The sequence below is a fragment of the Phascolarctos cinereus genome, unplaced genomic scaffold (genome assembly GCF_003287225.1).
Source record: "Phascolarctos cinereus isolate Bilbo 61053 unplaced genomic scaffold, phaCin_HiC Scaffold_1;HRSCAF=81, whole genome shotgun sequence".
NCBI lineage: Eukaryota > Metazoa > Chordata > Mammalia > Diprotodontia > Phascolarctidae > Phascolarctos > Phascolarctos cinereus.
Window position 1 is genome coordinate 8,367,227 of NW_027555514.1, and position 20,594 is coordinate 8,387,820.

Consider the following 20,594-nt stretch of genomic DNA (forward strand, 5'->3'; position numbering starts at 1 on the left):
TAAATTCAAGAAATGTCTTTAGAGCTATAGATTCCTTTTGTAGGAATTTCAAACAATGGTAAAGTTAATCGCACTTAAGCGAGTAGGTGAAGAATTATCAAAATGTCACCAAGGACATGACCAAAAAAAAATTAAGTTTGAAAAGTTGCCCATGTATACATGGCTACCATGAAAGGAGAAAGCCCTTTACAATGAATTTACTAGAAACCTGAAAATAACATATTAAGATGAAGAACCAATGGTTACCTAGTCTTGGGCTTAGGAAACATTGAACATCAAGTAATTGGTGAGTTTGAATTATGGTAGAAACATACAGCATAAAGATGTCAGCATAATGCTACAACAAAAATAAAGCATTAAGGATATAGGCTACTGAGATTAAATACAAAATGTCTCCCTTAACAAAAAAAAAACAAAGAAATAAAATAACCAGTTACTTTTTAAATGTCTATAATTTTAATAAATGCACCATTAGTCCTCCATGCCTACCCAATGGTGGGACCAAATTAAAAATCATTAATAAAGACCAACAATTTCATTTTAAAATATGACTTTTTTGAGAGAGAAAATTTGCAATCTTACATTAATGTGGCATTCCATTATCTTAAAATAATCTACTGAGTAAAAATGAATGCTACTTTACTCACATGCATGCGCATATGAGCATATACATGTATAACTTTACATAAATTTATGTACAGATATTTATCATGTATAAAATACGTAAATTAATTGTAGCACTGGCTAAGGTGATCTCCAAACTCAAGATTTTTTGTGAGAGATTTATTAGTGAAATTGATTGCCAGAATCAAAATATTCAAAAGAAAATTCAACAGCCCTAACTCTGCTCCACTATCCAAAGGGAAGCAGGTGCTCATTAAAAGGAAGAGAAAATTGAAAGCAGCCTAACTCTGATTGCTTGGAAAGTCCCCGCTAGCCAGAAGCTTTTTATTTTTTTTCCTAATGGTTTTACAATCCTCTCAAGCTGTCAATGGGAAAAAATAGCCCGGCATTCCACACAATCCAAGTTAGGAGCATAACAGGTTTACCATGGCTGATTGGGGTTTTAACAAAAAAAAAATGAAGTCAATCTAAGGGACAGAAATAAAGGCAATTCACAAACTCGTTGTCCCATTCGCAGCCACAGAGGCAAACTGTAATCATCAGTTTCCATCGCATCCAGTAACAGTATGTTTTTAAGCCTATCAATCAACTTTTTTTTCTAAAAAAATTACATTTCAAAAATTGTTGAATAATGATAAATTTTACCTTCCTAAAAATCTTCAATGGTTGCAAAGAATTGTGAGAGTTTGGCCCCACAACTGGAATTGGACAGAGAGGCTGCTCTTCAGTGTCCCATGCATCTGGTGCTTTCCAAATCATAAGGTAATTTGCTTTTGGGGACTGTGCAAAAGTGCCCAAAGAATACTGGCCTCAAGGAACACCCAGCCAAGGAAGCTCTAAGCAGTCAGGGTCTGTCCTAAGTCACCTTGAAATAAAAGTCTTTCCAATTAGGCATCATTTTGGAAGATTACAGATTTTTCATATTGTAATTCGGCACCTTGTTAATTCCATGTTATGTATAAAAATAATATTTTTATTAGCCCTACTAAAATCAATCCAGGGCAAGTGAAAAACATGCTAAATTTTTTTAAACTGAGGACGCTGATGCTTTTTTAGTTCATGGATCCCTTTGGGGACAATCAGGAAAGCCTCAGGATTAACGGTGTCTTAAAGACCTAGTCAGCTAAGACCAGTACCTTGGAACTCTGAGATTTAAGTTAGTACTTTCTACTAATTATAGCTTACTCACAATAATCAAAGAAATGGTCACCTAACGTGTAGATTTTCCATTAACAATAATTGACACATAGAACCCTTTATAATTTAGAAGCACTTTGCATACATTTATTATCTCACTTGGACCTCAAGGCAGCCCTGTGAGCTAGGCACTACAGCTGGGATCCCCCTTTTCACAGTTGAGGAAAGTGAAACCTAGAGACAGACTGACCCATTTACCCAGGGTCACACAACTGGCAAGTGCCAAAGTCAGAATTTGAATCCTGCTCTTTCAAACACCAGTACCAGCAACCTGCATATAACTCCACGATACTCAAGGAACTTCCCTCCCCTTAGAACTCCCTTAGCTTCATACCTCACTCCCTTTCCCGCCCCCCACCTACATGAGGCAATTTCCTTGCTTACCCCACTGGTGGTAAGCAAGGAAAGGTCTTGATTCTGAAATCAGCTAAGTTTTTTTTTCTTACAGTGAGATCTGGGTCGGGGGTCCGGAGGTGGGGATGGGGTTAGGGATTCTGAAGAAAACTACATCAATAAAATGAGGGATGGCAATTGTTTCTGGATTTCCATAGTGTCTGTTTACCTGGCTTTGCTGGTCACCTTCCCTACCCATCTGACTATGACCTATTTATACTCCCTACCAGAGGGCTCCAAATGTCACTCCTTTCTTATCCATAAAACTGAGCTAAGCATAATAATCTCCCTCACCAGTTGTTATAATGAATGACAAATACAGATTATACAAATACAAATGAAGCATTTTGCAAGCCTGTGATTGAGTAGTAATAATAAAGTGATATCTGTAAAGGGCTTTGAGACTTCAGAAATGATTTTACTGTTGCTGCTGCTGCTGCTTTGCATGACTTTATGGGAAGGGACATTGCTGTATAATTAGCCTATTTTCTACCTTTATAAGGAGACCTAGAGCTGTAGTGGACTTGAGAAGTCTCCTCATTATATAGAAACTGGAGAATATTGTTAACATTTTTCTGGCTGTAAATATACTTCAGTCCAGGGGTTTTTAAACTTTACTTTATGCCATGAAATCCTTTAGCAATCTGGTGAACTCTTTTTCAGAATCACATTTTAAGTGCATACTAGAAAATAGGAGGATTACCAAGGAAAACAATAATGTTGAAATATGGTTATCAAAATATTTAAAAAGCAAGTTTGTGGACCTCAGATTAAGAATACCCGGCTACATATACCTAAAGAGAAAATTCTATCCCGACAGACAGCCTTAGATAAGAAATAGAGAAAATGTTCATTAAAATATGAACTTTCATATCTTGCTTTTTAAAATCTTGGTTTCTTTAAAAAATATATTCATTGTCACCTTAACAAAAACAAAATAAAATGAGGTTTTCTATGTAGAACAGGAGTTGAGGATGGTGCACGAAGCTGCTCATTTTCACTGTGTAAATGATATTTTTAAAAATACAATAAAAGCCTAAACATTAAGGGAAATATGGAAATCGATAGAAGGGGAAAAGCCTGCAGTAAAGGCAATGCAAAGAATCCCTCTTCCATCGAATGCCAAGCTTAACTGTTCATTCCTGTAAATAATTTCTTTCAGGCACACAATTGTTTCAATTTAACTTAGTGGCATTAGTTAAATTTCCAACTAATTCTAAACCAACGATATTGATGCAAAAGTTCACGTCTGTTTGCGATTTTCTATGAGGCATTCGAGCCGCCACCTTCACCTCTACTTTTTTGTTCATTCTGTGCATTATGGAGCGTGAGCAGGGAATAAATCCGTCCCACATTCTAGTCCCGATGCTAGCAACTTGTATATCAGTCGCTGCACGGATTCTAGTCAGTTCTGCTAAAAAGATTGCAGCTCTGGGGACCCACTCACTACACAAGGCATCCAGGCACCATTTAAATGTGAAAAATGTTGGCAGGGCTGCCTAGAGAAAGATGGGGGGGTGGGGCGGACAGGAGGTGTTTTCAAGAATAATTGTTTGATTTTGTGATGTATTAAATGACTTTTTCTCCACAAATAAGTAATGCCTTTTCCATGGTGCCCTCAGCGGGTGAGGAGTCCCAGGAGTCTGGGGGCTTGCGTGAGATTGTGTGTGTGTGTGTGTGTGTGTGTGTGTGTTTACATATATATAAATGCTCATATACCTATATGGCCAGAGGTGGAAAGTTGGGGGTGGGGGTGGGGTGTAGGGAACTGCTCAGTAATGCTTCCAGAGCAAAGTGTTGCCTTTTCTCTGCCCGAAGCACGACAGGACATCATACAAATGGCCAAGTACAGCTTTTAAAAACCAGGGAGAAAGAGGTGAGCCTGTGGAACCAGCGACTGCTGAATCACAAAGAAAACTGTCACAAACGAACGGATAATTGAGCGTGTCTTCACACATGGGTTCCACTGAGATCGATCTTTTGATGAAAACGAAGGAACTTACTTTATGTCTTGCTTCTTGATAGGTCTTTAAGAGTAACGGGAGATTGTATTTGCTTGGCTCTCACTGCCATTCCCTCCCCCGACCCCTCCACTTCCCTTTCTCTGGTCATGTCCCCATGCCCAACCTTCTTTATTTTGAACTAGACACATGAAATACACTTTTATATATTATAACACAGAAAATTTGTGTGGTGAAATCATTGTGCTGCTACTTAAGTAATACCAAGAAGGTCACCGCGTGCATGCTACGTCTCAGCCAGGGAAAGAAACAAAAATAACCGAATACGATGAATCACCAGAGAGACCACGGATGTCGTAGCTCTCTTAAGGGAGTGAGCTCTTGCACCCAGAGAAGGCGGAAGCCTGGAAGTGGCTTTGGGTCGCAGCAAGAGCCTGGGGCTTCTTCCAGAGTGGAATCATATCTAAGCAGGACACACTCATGTCTTTTTTAAGATTGATCTATAGGTGAACAATACATCCTCTCGAGGCAGCATAGCCATATTTATTTATATTGATCCCGGCAATAATTTCGGAAAGGATATTGCTTTATAACCTCGGTAACCATAATAGCAACCAGTATAGGAATACTTCTAAGGGAGGAGGATGACAAATGTTCCTAATTTGATATCGAACAACATAGTCTGGAAAACTAGAGGTGCAAAAACCTTAGCCTATAAACTGAGTTCCAGAGCCAAAGTGAGGGAGCTCACATTGGCTATGTGTGAGTATGGACGTGTGTGCACATGTGCATGTGTGTGAATGATCATGTGTGTGAGGCCATGTGATGGCATGTGTTCCCAAGTGTGATTATGAGGCCTCAATTTTCACAGATATTTTATTGGAATTGGAGGAGCCTCAGGTGGAGCAGAGAGAGAGGAGGGGAGAGGACGAAAACTGTACGAGACAGAGTGCTGTGACATCATGTATGTGACAGAGATCTGTGTCAGGCTTCTGACAAGCTAGCTGTATGCACACCCTTTACAATAGCTGTTCTTTACTCCATTGTACCAGGTCAGTGTCCAGTGCTGCTGGCAACAAAGGTGAAGAGCCTCTTCTGTTAACTGCATTAAGCCTTTTCTGTCCCCTTGAACGACTGTAACCTCTTTCCCCAATTACTTCTTTGTCTATGTCTGTATGTATTCACTTCATATCTATACTGAATATATTAATACACGCTCTTGTCTTCTCCATGAGAATGTAAACTCCTGCAAATAGAGATTGCTTCATCCCTTGTACCGGCATGCCCAGACCTAGCCTAGCGCCTGGTGTTTAATACATACTTATTGATTGACTGTTTGAGGACGAAAATTAATGTATGTCAAAGCTAACCTTACATCTAAATTACTCTCATGCCCGGCTCAGTAGAGAGATTGTCACTCTCTTTCTTTTCAGACATACTCCAATGGATCTGGGATCTCAATGATTTCAATTTTCTCTTCAGTCATGCAGATCACAGCCCACCCACGGCTGCCTATGCTGTGGGACACTTATCTGTACCTTCTCATAAGTTCATCCCATAAGAGTATCCACCAATATTCCTAAAAGCTTTCCTCACTTTCTCCTAAATTTTGTAGATCATCAATGGAACTCACAGGCTATCCAGGGATAATCACATGATTTTACTACAGCAACAGCTAGGAGTGTGCTAAAGCCAACCCTAATTAGACTGTCAAATTTTCAGTGTGAGCAATTCTATCTCTGGAATCAAAGATCTCTACCAATCAGGGCTTGATTTGCTGTTTTATTGGTGCTCTGGATTTAAGAAAGTGTTAGTAATACAGATGGAATTTAAAAGTGTGTACATGTACACACACACACACACACATTTTTTTCCCCCCTGGAGGTATGTTTGTTAAACATTTATCAGCAAACCACTTCTAGTAGCCCATCTTTTTTGATCACCTGTTGATTTTTTAAAATGAAATTATTTTGTCTTTTCCCCTTGCGTAATCTCCTATTTGTCACATTGTATAGCCTACAGTGAACAGTGGATTTCAGTGACTGTCAATCACCAGAACCCAGAATGTAGGGCTTACCCCAAAGGATCAGTTAGGGTGTGTGGGTGGCATCCCCGTTTTTCAAAGACGAAGGATGGGCAAACAAAGAAACCAACCAACAAGAAAGGGATCCCAACTGGTGGCAGTATACATGGGTTTTGGAATATCCTATGATGCTGTAGCCTCTGAAACAAAACTTTGGGTCAGCAGCCTTTGTAGGGTATCAGTGAGTCCATGGGGAAGCCTGAAAAGGTGTATCCCCACTCAAATGTGATTTTATTTCTGTGCCTTTTTTTTTCATTGAGTTGGCACCATTCAGATCAGGGGATAGCAAAAGTGACTCCAAAAAACCCAGGTCTAAAATCCAGCATGTAACCTCAACAATCTGAGGGCTGGAAGAATTCTTGCCTTTGTCTAACACCATGAACTTTCCTTCTTCTTTCTTAATCACCACCAGGCTAGATGCTTTGGAGACTTTAGAGCCACATCAAAATAGAACACTTATGTAACATTTTAATTTATTTATTTATTCTCTTCTTTTAAAAACTTGTTTATTGTTGATTTTTTAAAGTTTTCAAATGGAAACTTATAGATTTATAAAATGTGCACAAAATGCACTTAATCAAATGTTTTGTTTAAAACAATATGCAGTATCAATACAAATTGTTAAAATTGTTTTCACGACTCTTTACATTGAAATGAATGGATTTCAGTGTTTAAAGTGTCATAACCACTTTTCAGTCACTCCTTCTGAGTCACCATTTTGATCCATTCGTTTTCCTTTACTTTTCCTCTCATGTGGTCAGAATTGGAGTGGACTTGTTCTGTCTGCTTCAGATTGTTTCACTTTGCATAATTCCATTAAAGTCCTTCAAGATTTCTTTGAATCCTTCATACATATTGATATTAATTTTATTTTAATATTTTATTACATAATTGTCCCACAATGCATTTTCCTATCTCCCTGTTGTTGAACATTGAATTTACTTCCAGTTTATTTTTTTTTAAATCACAGATAATGCCACTATGAAAGTCCTTGAACATAGAGTTCTGTTTCATTTTGTTGTTGTTTCATTTTTACTTTTTGACATCTTTAAGGGCATGATCCCCACAATGAATTGCTGTGTCAGATGGTGGGATTATTTTTTCTAGTTTCTGCAGCATGTTGTCAGCTTTCCAGAGAGATTCTACAAATTTATGTTAATAACAGTGAATGCATATTCCAGCTTTTCCAAAAGCCCTCTGGCTTGGCACTCATTACATTTTAAGTCCATCGATTAGTAATTTTTTAAAGTTGAAAACAATATTGGTTAAGAAAGAACAATTGAGAATAATTTTGATGATGCTGCTAGAATGTCAGCTCTTTGAGACTGGAGATTATTTCAGTTGGAGGGTACGTGTATTTCTAGTGCTTTGCATATAGCAACAGCAACAATATAGCTTAGTAAACGCTTGACTGAATGATTCCTTTAACAGTATAATATTTATGTGTGTGAAAGTGAGGTTTTTTTTTTAATAGAACAAGTCAAGAAATTATTTCTTGTCTTGTATTACATAAACTAGGAAGGGGTGTGGGAGCTGTCATTACACTGACATTCCCCAATACAAAACAGTTTTCAAAGTTATTGTTATTTAAGTGACCGTCCAATTGGAAACTTAAAACCAGCACACAAGTATCAGAAAGTAATGATTGGGACAAAAGCCAATTTTAATGGTAGTTGTAAAGTACATACCATAAAACACCTTGACTCTTTCTTTCTTTAAAATGAAATGAAATAACCAAGTCACTGCTGTCTCCACTCTCTGTAGGATAAACTTTTCCAGGAAATTTCCATGATCTGATACTGTTTCCCACTTTAGATTCTCTGTCTGATACAGCTCCTGTCCTAAACTAGAACCCTACTCTTTGGGAAGAGCCTTGATGAAGGTGGGATTTCACCTACGAGGCTGGAACCTCCATGCATATGGCAGCCTCACCATGCCTTTCTACCCTTCTGTTCTCCCAAGAGCATCTGTTCAACCCACTGGAAGCATTGCTTTGTGGTGGTTGCTGTCTTTAAATCAAGGGTATTTATGTAGCCCCAAAGCTGTCCAACTTGGTGCCTCATTCTAGCCACAGAGCAGCCCAACCCTCCATTCCAGGAATGCATACCCTAGAGGCACGGGTGTGCTGGTAAATGTTTAACAATCAGACTGGGGTGGGGGTAGATATGCCTTTAGGAACTTTAAAGTTTCATTTTCTACATCACTTTCTTAAGTCTAGACAATCAACAAAACAATGTCAAGCCCAGGTTTACAGTTTTTGTTAATTTCTAAAGTGCAAATGTTCACACTGATGATTTAACAATGGGAGATGGCTAAGGCTGGCTCCAGCACACCCTTGATGCTGGGTCCCTGAGCCATCTGGGCAATAGGCTGTGGCCTGTTACACTCTGTGTGTGTGTGTGTGTGTGTGTGTGTGTGTGTGTGTGTGTGTGTACATACACTAACTGTGCATCTTTCCACTGTCCTCTGATTCAGCTGCAGTTTAGATTCTATGGTAATTTGGATTCTCCTAAAATCACTGGTATCTATGATTTAATACAATTCAGTCAGAACTTACTAAGTGCCTACTATGTACAATATATTAGGCTATGCACTGGGGATGCAAAGAAATAGCAATTAAAAGAGTCCCTGCTCTCAGTCTAAGGACCTTACATTCTTTTACAACTGGCACACAGATGAATAAATATCAAATGTATTGGTGCACACCGACATAAAGTGATTTCAGGAAGAGAAGGCTGCTCACATTGGACATTACCCAGATAAACAAAAGCCATTCTGAAGCAACTCTACTGAAAGCTGAGAGGAAAAGAGAGAGACAGAGACAGAGAGACAGAGACCCAGAGAGACAGAGAAAGACAGAGAGATAGAGAGAGACAGAGACAGAGACACTGGGACACAGACAGAGAGAGACAGAGACAGAGACAGACAGACACAGAGAGACCTTCCTACCTTACAACACACACCTTTTAGACCTTAGATGCCCATCCAAAGCTAGCAATGTGATTAAAATAACAGGCAAATTGAGCAACCAGCATTAATTAAATACCTACAACGTGCCAGGCACTGGAGATACACCTACAAAGAGTGAAACAATCCTGCCTCCCAGCCAATTCAAAGTGTTCTGTTCCCAGTATAAGGTTTCTTCATCTGCTCCCCAGGCCTTATCTAAGGGAGTAAAGAAGCTGGAGAACAGAGCAGGACTTAAAACCAAATTGGAAAGACCACTCATGTCCCATCTCTATAAAGGGAGGGGTTTTACAATATGAGGGCTGACTTTTCTCTTATATTTTGTCACTGACATTGCAACTTAATCTTAAGAGATATATCTGATTTCTCCGTGTTTAGTTTTCAAAGGAGATTTTAATATTTGTGTCATTTAAAACCATCAATCAGAGCCACTATTTCCAGCAGGCAGTCGTGCCAGGAGAAGGGAAAAGGGTGTGGCAGCATCAGAAGATCTCAGCTTAAATCAGAGCTCTGCTACTGATGACCTTTGGAATCATCAGTGAGTCACCTCTGTTTCTGGGCTTCTTTCCTCTTCTGTAAAATGAGTGGCGTTAGATATTCTTGTAGATGACTTATAGTGCTCAATCCCGTGCTCTGGGGAACCATATTTCCAGAGTTAGTGACTCGGTACATTTTATGAGGTTTGGTTGTAGTTGGAGGAAATAAGTAATCCATGTTTACATGTTGCCCCCTTCCCCATCTAGTTTGAATATAAACTTTTTGAGTACAGGAACTGTTTTGTTCTTTCGTTTCTAGTACCCCAGTATAACCAATCAGCCAACACTTATTAAGCACCTACTATGTGGTAGGCATGAATTTTGCTTGATGAATTGATTGCATTTATGGCTACAGTAGAATGGTCTGAAATGGTACCTTTTTCCTTTAATGAAGAGGAGGAGGAAGAAGAAGAAGAAGAAGAAGAAGAAGAAGAAGAAGAAGAAGAAGAAGAAGAAGAAGAAGAAGAAGGAGGAGGAGGAGGAGGAGGAGGAGGAGGAGGAGGAGGAGGAGGAAGAGGAGGAGGAAGAAAGACAGAAAGAGAGAGAGAGAGAGAGAGAGAGAGAGAGAGAGAGAGAGAGAGAGAGAAAGACTGACTCCATAGCCTTTTCTTGCTGACAGGCAATGTGACACAGTGGATAGTCAGCCAGCCTCAACACCATGGAAGTACTGGGTTCAAGACCAACTCTGATACATACAGTTTTTCTTTTTTTTCTTTTCTTTTCTTTTTTTTCTTTTTTTTTTCTTTTTTTTTTTTTACCCTGGGCAAGTTGCTTAGCTGCTTAGTGTTCTAGGTCTGTCTCTAAGACTACCTGTTGCATCAAGGTGCCAACCTGATGTGTAGAAGAATTCTCACCTAGGAGTTACTAATAGCAATGAAGAAGAAAAAAAAAAGAACAAAATCAAAACCAAACAAAACCAGGTCTAGTACCTCTCCTCTCGTCTTTTGTTTCATATTGCTTTCCTTCTAGGAAATATCCACGCACATCCTCCCTTTCTTCAAAGCCTTCAGAATGAAGCTTCCCCCAGCAATAAAAGGAAATTAGTTAAGTAAAGCCACACAATTCAGTTACGGTAAATGATAATATACACACTATGGTACCCTACTAACCCTCTGCCTCTCTGCTCACAAAGTAGGTAAGATTTATCAACCTTTTCTCCAGGATTACTAATGATTTTTCATTTACTCAGAATTTAGTTTCCCTTTCTTTTTGTTTTTGGCTTCCTTTTGGTAATAACTTTGTTTATGTTTTTTAATTATTTATATTGTTCATTGGGGCAGTTAAGTGGCACAGTGGATAGAGTGCCAGGCCTGGAGTAAGGAAGACCCCTCTTCCTGAATTCGAATACAACCTCAGACATTTACTAGCTGTGGGATCATGGGCAAGTCACTTAATCCTGTTTGCCTTGGTTTCCTTATCTGTAAAATGATCTGGAGAAGGAAATGACAAACCACTCCCACATGGGGTCATGAAGAGTGGAACATGACTGAAAAATGACTCAATAACAAAATTGTTTGTTGGGCTTTGCTTGTTGCATTCTGTCTCAATTTATACAAATCTTCCCATGTTTCTCTGAATTCTTTATATGATTCAAAGGTTAACATCCATTTTGGTAAGACTTTCCTAATTGGTGGAAACGTGATTACCCAATACTCGGAGCCTGCATGAAAGGCAGGATTGTCAAGAGCTTGAGAGAAGAAAGATCTTGGCCTTCTGGTTCCAATTGTCTTCAGAGAGGAAGGGTCCTGAAGGGAGAGAAAAACTGAGAAGCCATTCCATAGAGGAACTGCCACAAGACTTGCCAGGGTTTCTTTCTGAATTTTTCATGTTGGTCTTTGTTGTGAAATAACATTTCATTGCAATTCCTTTGGCCGCTCCCTAAGTGATGGGCAGCCTATTTTTTTTTCCAGTTCTTTGCCACCAGGACAAAGATTTTGCATGTGTTTCTGCCTTTGACCTCCTTGTGGTAGATGCCCAGAAGGGAGTTCACTGTGTCAAAGGGTGACATCTTGAAAGACAGAAGTTCCATCTCAGAGCAGCCAAACTTCTTCCAAATGGACGTAGTAACCCATGGTAAACTTCTAAGATGTCTCTAGCTGTCTGTTAAGAAGTGAACTCATATGGAGACATGGAAAATCCCTATTTTTCCAATGGTCAAATATTTTGAACTAGTGTTGACTGAGCCACCAAGGTGGTTGGCCTGAACTCTGAAAGGAAATGAGCCTGAAAGATATATTTGCTTGTTTTGTTCCTATCCTTTCTCTGGTTTGTTCACTCCTCCTCCACAACCTTCAGCCACCTTTTCCTTCTCTCTGATTTTTTTTTTTAAACCAATGGACATGAACATCCAGGGCAAATGAGCCGTGCTGTCTTCAGCTTTGAGAGAGGAAGAAAGACTCTGTTTCCCCTCTCTGCCTTGCTCTCACCCACCCCATGACTTTCAAGGTTCCCATCTCTGGAGTGGAAGTGGTTCACAGTCAAAGAAAACAGTTGCAGTGAAAGACAAGAAGGGCATTGTTTCTTGGTAAGATTTGAGTCTCCAGACCTGCAATATCCATCCTCAGTGTCCAGAGGGAGTGGAAGGGGGAAGGGGGGAGGTAGGGAATGCCTTTGAAATAAACAAGAGAGACCAGGGGAAATCAGACGCCTGGCTAAGTGCTAGGAAGCAGCAGGATTGTCAGAGACATCCTAGCAAGATGCCCAGAGTATCTGGGGAGGAGAACCACCCATCCAAACTCCTTCCTCCCTCTTGGGATGTCACCCTAGGAGCGTTCCTAAAAGCTACCTGGAGGGCTTTGCCTTGGAGAGTTTTTAGACATTCAGCACATTCCATGATAGGCATTTAGACTCCAGAGCTGGCTGGTGTGGGGCTGAAACAGTGTTGACATTTGACTGGAGATGTTTTCTTTTAAAACAAGGCCCTGTTACCTGACAGCACCATCTACCAGCCACAGGCCAGACTGCAGTTCGAGGAGGAGGACTCTCAAAAGCCTACTGGGGCCTTCCTGATCAGTGCCTTGTTACACACCTCTGAGGGGTCTGCGCAGAGAAAGGATGTGGCTTGGGACCCAAAACAAGTAATATAGGGGGCCTTGGAGTCCCAGGCGCTCGGAGTCTGGTGTCAAAATCTGAAAGCCAGGCATGACCTTAGAGGCCAATGAGTACAACCCACAGACACCAAAGGGCTCCCACCGATGCATACCAGACAAGGTTCATAATCACGTGATCCCCAGGTCTTACAGCTAAAGAGATTTTAGAGATAAATTGATCCAGCCCTGAGGTCACATTGGTAGTGGAAAGCAGGAGCAGTGAAAGGAACACAGGATGGGCTGGGGCTGGTGGGTAGGTGGAGACCAGAGACTTTGATTCTCCCAGCTCTGATGTCTGCTCTCTCTGTAACCTGAAGAAAAACAAATTCTCTGGGCCTCAATATACCAGTCTGTATAAAGAGGAAGTCAGGTAGAAGACTTCCCAGGTCTCTTCCAGATTTTAAATCTGTGATCCACTTCAGGACCCCTCCCCCTTTTACAGCTGAAGAAACTGAGGTCAAAGAACTCAGGCCCCTTCCAGAACCATGTACGGTGTCAACAGTGCTGTGGACAGAATCAGAGGTTTAGGCTGGCTGCCCTGTGAGAACGGGCAGTTCTCTCGAACTCAAAGGTCCTCAGTTTCCTCATCTGTAAAGTGAGGAGGGTGGTCTTGATGGCCTCTGAGGCCTTTTCTGCTCCAGGGCTATCGTCCCATGACTCCAAGGGGGTTGTGCCCCTTCCCCGCAAGGCTCTCTCTTCCTCCAGGTCTGTTTCTCCATGAAGCTCTAGCTTCTGTCTGTTTACTTCTTTCTCTCCTGAAGCCATCCCACAAAATGAGGGCACTAATTTCCACTTTCACCCCTGGTCTTCCCTCCATCGGAATTCATTGAGCTGAACTCAAGGTTGTTTTCTCCCTTCTGGTAACAGCTCCAGGTTCCCACAACGAACAGGATGTCCTATTGGCTTGTGCCTGCAGCCCTGGGCAATTCCATCGAGAGGTGTGACCTTCCTACCTCTTACCTCTGCTCTCCAAAGACGTGAAGCTTGGCCCATGTTGCCAAGAATATTAACCATTATTTTTTTTTCAGGTGTTTAGAAACTGGAGCTATAACCCAGAACTGTTCATCTAGGGCAAAAAGAGCCAAGCAGGAGCATGTTTCAGAGGATGGGCTGACCTCTGTGGTTGCAGTTATTCCAGAAGAAGGTGGCTCATTCTTAAGAGTCTGTATGGAGGAAAGTGGAGAGATGGATCTGGGGAAGGGATAGCATGGTGATGGGACCTAAGGGTGGTTGAAACTTACGTCTGTTTGGGTCATCAGAGGATTGAAAAGTCAGGCACAGAGATGGGGTGGGGTGGGAGTGTTCCGCAGAGAGGAAGTATGTCACACCCATGATGGTGTCCTAGGGAAAGACCCTGCCTTTTTGCTAGTAGCAGATCTAATGGAAACAACTTCATACTGACTAGGATTGTTTACCGGGAGAGTAGATGTATTGAAGGGGGAAGGGGCTGCAGGGCTGGGATACAAGTGTCCAAATAAGAAAATGTGCCCCATATTTAAAGCTGCTAATTCTTGGTTTGGATATTCCCACTAACCCTTTTTGTTTGTGTCCTCAGAGGATGGATTAGGATTGGTGCTACGGCTCTGATGTAGCTGAAAGATGGAAAAAAAAAGCCTCAAAGACATGTGGTTTTACATCTGAGGGGGCCCAGAGCCGAACTTGATCTTTCCAAAGTCAACAGTCAGTTGGCTCCACGTTCACCTTTTCTGACAGTAGCAGAGAAATAATTTAAGTGTTTCAAGAAAAATGACCATTCTGGGCCAAATACATCTCTCTTTTGTGACTCCATTATTTCAAAAGCAGAGGCCCTGAGAACCTGAGAACCAGCAATATGGAGAAGATGAAAGAAAGAGCAAGGATGGCAGCTCCAGGAGGAATGGTATGTGGTGTCTTACTGCCTGAGATCTGCTTTGAGGAGATGAAAGGAGGTCCTGATATTTTGGGCAAGGACTAGCCAGACCCCAGCTACTCCTACAAGCTGGGGCCACCAAGGTGGTTGGTGTTCCTTTCCGTATTCTCTGAGGAGATTTCCCCAATCCAAGGCTTACATCTAATCTGCTTTATGGATCACCAACAGGAAGAATGAAAACTGTATTTCAGAAGATGATAAGGTCCCATTTGTTCAGCAGCCACCATTAAGAATTTTCCAAAGCGTTTTAAGGGCCCACAAACTCTCCAAATATTGTTCTTCGGAAGAGGGAGTATTTGATTCACATTTGTGTCGACCTCAGAAATGTGAGGGCCCTTTCCTTTTTGCAAAGGAAGCTTTTTTATACCAAGATTGACCCCACAGAGAGAGCAATTCAGGCCATAAACATGGGCAATTTAAATTAGTCTTTCGGGTGAAAATCTTTCTGTATTCCAAGTTACTCAAAATATTACCTCAATGTAACCTGAACCATTGGGAGTAGCCAGACTTAAACTGGTGTTATGTTTTCAGTAGTAAAGACTGATAACTTGATAGTTCCCTGGGGTGGGATGCTTATGGTGAAAGTCCAAAGTTGACATTGCACGGTATTTTCCTGCAAATCCCCAGGGCTGGATTACAGATGAGATAAGTAAAGATGTATAGAGGGCTCCAATACAACCATGGTTCTCTTCAAATAGATGGTGACAATGCCCAACATCCCTGCAGCCTTCTTCATTCTCAAATTAATGTCATCTTGTTCCCAAAGTTGGGGGTCATGAAAACTTGACTGGGAACATTTGCTTAATACTTTTTTTTTGGTAGGAAGTAGATTTATTCCATTTTCTGAATACTGCACTTGGAAGGAGGGGGAAACTCCTCATTGTGTTTTCATTTTTCTATTCCCTGCTTCTTACAAAACTATGAGGAGGTAGAGAATTTCCACTCCAAAAGGACCTCAGCTTGATATATTCTATCTCCTTCCCTGTATATTACAAAGGATTGAGCTGAGCAATAGAGAAATTAAGCATCTTGGACCACATTACACAATGACTTAAAAACACTGGAAGGCAGGTCCCCAGACTCCCGTGCCAGTGCTCAGTTTTGATTGTTTCTAGGATAAAACTACCTTGCCGTAGCAAGTCACTTGTGTCCATGGGGCTGGGCAAACATCTGCCAGGGTGCTGTTGTTGTTGTTTGTGTTTTCTCTACTGTCCCTATTGATATCAACAACAATAGCATTTTGTGGCACTTTAAGGTTTGCAAAGTGCTTTAAAATAGTATCTCATTTGGTCCACAAAATAACCCTAAGAAGTAGGTGCTATTATCATCCCCATTTTACAGATGAGGAAATGGAAGCAGATAAGGCTAAGTGACTATCCCAGGGTCACACAACTAGTAAATGTCACATTAAACAAGGCCATTAAAGAAGCAATTCCAGATCTTTCCAACTGTCTCACAGCTGACACCAAAAAACATGTGTTGTCTCTTCTATTTAATGTGAACTCCTTGAGAGTGGGGACTGTCTCACATTTCTAATTATGGGGCTTTGCACATAGTAACCATGGAGCTAATGCTGCATTCATTTCTTCAGGTGTCTGAAGCAGGGTTAGAAATTGTCCTGCTAGTTTGAGGTCCAAGACCCTGCCCAGTGTGCCACCTCGTTGGGGCCATGAAAATGAAAACAACAATGACCACACACACACACACACACACTCACACTCACTTACTCACTCATACATAACCCCTGACTGGAGCTTCTCAACCCCAAGAGTAATCTAGAGTTACTCTGTAACTGGGGTCTGCTAGAGCCAAGCCCCATTCCTATTCTATGGGAAGCTTGCAGATGTGGTCATGTGGTGCACACTTGTGGAAGGACACTCAGAAGGAACAGAATGAAGGAATGCACCCTGTATGCACCAAACATGCATGAACCTTGTCAATCAACATGGGTTTATTAAACACTTAGTCACTCTCTGTCTCTATCTCTCTGTTTGTCTCTCTGTCTCTCTCTCTCTTCTCTCTCTCTGTCTCTCTGTCCCCCTCTCTGTCTCTGTCTCTCTCTTCCCTCTTTCTCTATCTCTCTCTCTCTGTCCCTCTCTCTTTCTCTCTGTCTCTGTCCCTCTCTCTGTCTCTGTCTCTTTCCCTGTCTCTCTATCTTTCATACACACACACATGCTGCCACACCTCATGTTTTGGTTTTCTTTTAATATTTTCTTTCTCACCGGCTCATGCAGACCCGGCTGCTGTCCACAGCATAGCACATCATTGTATTTTGGCTGACTCACAATTTAGTTGATCCTCCATTTCTATCAGGGCATTTGAAGATCCACAGGCATTTAACATATAGCACCTCCTGCCCTCCCCTTAACAAATTACCTTATGTCTATGTTGCATATATTTATATATGTCCATATTGTCTCCCCAGGAAAGTGTGAGCCCCTTGAGGGAAGGAACCATCTGTAATCATTTCTCGTGTTTCCATCCCCAGGCCCTGGTATGGTGAGTGTGCCTTGTGGTGCTTTCCTTTTTCTACGCTTCTGGTCCTCCTCCCCCTCCCCCTTCCCCTCCTCCTCTTCCTCCCCTTACCCCTCTTCCTCCTTCTTCTGCCCCTGCTGCTTTCCCTTCTTTGTCATCTTCACCTGCTCATCTTCTTCTTGAACCTTTGCCATAAGTGCTCCCAGACATCCGTTCCTCATCCTCTTCTGTCCTCTCACTACAATATCTTTTTCGTAAGGCTCATCTCTTGGCATCTTAATGCATCTAAGAGCTACCTTCATGCAGATGGATCACACTTGAGTTCTTGCATCTTTGGTTTTTGTTTGACAACCTAATTATGAAATTATGATGGTGAAAATTCTATCAGGGTGAAGCAGGTCAACTTACCACTAAGTACTGACCAAACACTTATTTCTCTCTGGGCGCCGGGGCTGGGAACCGGGGAAACCAGAAAGGTGCGAAACAGGGCCAATGGTACACTATTAAACTGCTAGGAGTCAAATTTCATTTGAGTCGGAAAGTTATGGTTTTTTTCTTATTTTTGAACATATTTTTGAAGATTTTTTTTTGTAATGACAATTTACTATTACTGTCAGCCCCAACAGAGATGGCCCAGTGCAGTCTCCAGCAGGCTGCAGCCGGAAGAGCCTTGGGTTCGGAGTGCAAGGGCCTGCCTTCAGACATTAGCTCTACTGAGGTGACTCAGAAAATCCTTTACTTACTTTGCCTTTCTTTTTTTCCCTGTAAAATAAGGGGTTTGGAACTCAATGGTTTCCATGGTCCCTTCTCACTCAGCTGCCTTCTACGATCCATGCAGATTTACTTCACAGTGGTTGGCATGTAATCAAATGAATTCCAACACATCAGACACCATAACAATGCTTGGTGTGAGATATGTGTATGCGTATGTATGTATGTATGTATGTATGTATGTGTGTGTGTATATGTATATATAAAATCTTAGAAGATGTAGACATACACATGTGACAGACACATCAGGGAGAATCACCTTGACAGGAATAAGTTATAAATAGATACACTGGTGTGTCAATCTCCCAGCAAGCTGGCACTCTGATGCCTTGTAAGCAAACTTGAAATATTTTGGTTCTATGATTAAGAAATCCAGATGCCCTATTTATAAAAAAAAAAAAAAAGAAGAAGAGGAGGAGGGCCAGCCTGCCCCTAAATGGTATACAAGGGACAGAATAAGAGCAGAGAACAACTGGCAGTACCAGCACCCCCCACCCCTCCACTTACTTAACCATAAAATAAAGTGCTTGGACTTGGTGAGTTTAAAACCCCTTTCAAGGGTTTGGAGATGCAGTGCCAAGCTTCTGTGTGAGGCTAAGTCCCTTCATTCACCTTTACCTTCAGCATTTGTGACTTTTTCTTTAGATAAACCTCACTTCACCCTCCTTTATCTCTCCTGGTTTCTCCTTCACTTTATTTTTTGGGAAGTTTGGAACTTTTAATCTAGGAGGTACATATGTTGATGTTGATTTAAAAAAAAAAGAATTCCTAATTAAACTATTGACTGGAGAAGACCCTCCCCATTGAGTTTTAAACATTGAGAAGATTCATTTCAAGAAACACAGTTTCTCCTTAGCACTGGAATTCCTAAGGGCTCTGAAGAGAAATTTTTCTCTCCCAAAGTGGCTTTTTTTCTTTCCTTTCTTTTTCTTTTCTTTTCTTTTCTTTTCTTTTCTTTTCTTTTCTTTTCTTTTCTTTTCTTTTCTTTTCTTTTCTTTTCTTTTCTTTCCTTTTCTTTTCTTCTCTTTCTTTCTTTCTTTCTTTCTTTCTTTCTTTCTTTCTTTCTTTCTTTCAAGTGGATAAAGCTGAGCTCTCATCTGCAGAAAACATCTGGCAGAAAATCTGACTCACTGCCAGAAAACATCTGGTGGAATCTTTATTTCATAACAACTGAAACAAAATATAATTAAAACAAAAAAGCTATTCTGTTTGAGTAAAGTCTTTTCTCAAGTTTTGAGAGACCACTTTTCAAATCTGCCTCTAAACAAAACGAAGAAACCCAGGCTGTGTCTAGACTAGGAAAAAGCACAATAAACGCACGATGGTACGGTGGGTCTGCAATTTTCTGAATGGGGCCAAGCAGGGGACATACTCAATGGCTTCAGGGTGGGTTGGAAAAACTGCAGGAAGAAAAGAAAAAAAAAGGAAACATTGAAACTATGTAATACCTCATGCTGTATCACAAGATGCCAGACAGAGCTGGGAAGGAGCTTAAGGTCTTTTGTCCAACAGCCTCCTCTTACAGAGACAGAAACTAAGACCCAGACAAGGGAAGGGACTTGTCCAAGGACATATTTGGTGGAATGTGAACCCAAGACCTTAGACTGCAGAACCAGCATGTCCTCCATCCACTGCATCAATGATGCCTGAGGTCATCTTGCTTAAACAAGTGTTTAAACTCCTACCAGGTACCAAGTGCAGTGCTAAGCAGTGAGGACCCAGAAAGAATCAAGACAGTCCCTGCCTCAAGGAGTTTACAGTCTAATGCTAGATATTGGGAATGCAATGAGAATGAGGTATGGCCACAGGCTTGAGGGATTTAGCTCTAGTTAAGCAGATAATTCATGAAAAGATAAGGAACAATAGCTCCCATTTCTGTAGCATTTGTCTGTATAGAAAGCTCTTTCCACAACTGAAGCTAGTGAAATTACCATTGCTCAAATTTTACAAATAGGGAAATAGAGTCTCAGAAGATTTAAGAGACTTGACTGCAGTCATAGAATTAATAAGTGCCCTAGCTCTATAGGAAATTTTTTTTTTTAAATTAGTAATTCAGAGGCTCACTGAGATCTAGGACAGTGAGCTACACTGGGACAAACTTTCACAAAGAAAATGTTTTATTGATGTAGTCTCCTTTTTTTTTTTAAATAATACTGTCATTACCTACTAATGTCCTCTTTTCTCCTTGTATCACTTAGAACCCTCCCTCATAAAAGATTAGCAAAGAGGGGCATCTAGGTGGTGTAGCGGAAAGAGCACCAGCCTTGGAGTCAGGAGAACCTGAGTTCAAATTCGGCCTCAGACACATAACACTCACTAGCTGTGTGACTCTGGGCAAGTCACTTAACCTCACTGCCTCACAAAAAAAGAAAAAAAAATAAACAAAGAAAGCTATGTGGCACCATGGAATAAGTGTCGAGCTAGTCATTGAAGGACCCAGGTTTGAATCTAGCCTTGGACATTCCCTGGCTGTGTAGTTCTAGTGAAGTCACTTAATCTCTCTCAGCCTCAGTCTTCTCATATGTAAAAGGGGGATTGATAATAGAACCAGTTTCACAAGGTTGTTGTGAGGAAGAAATGAGGTGCTTA

At 41.0% G+C, this 20,594-nt stretch overlaps 1 long non-coding RNA gene across 1 annotated transcript; it reads left to right on the forward strand.

The window, feature by feature from the left end:
- Positions 1-12,384: 12,384 nt before the first annotated feature.
- On the forward strand, positions 12,385-18,881 carry LOC110217613 (uncharacterized). The gene is made up of 3 exons (XR_002327094.2): positions 12,385-13,994; positions 14,406-14,729; positions 17,185-18,881. It is a non-coding gene; the product is annotated as an uncharacterized LOC110217613 (long non-coding RNA).
- The last annotated feature ends 1,713 nt before the right edge of the window (positions 18,882-20,594 follow it).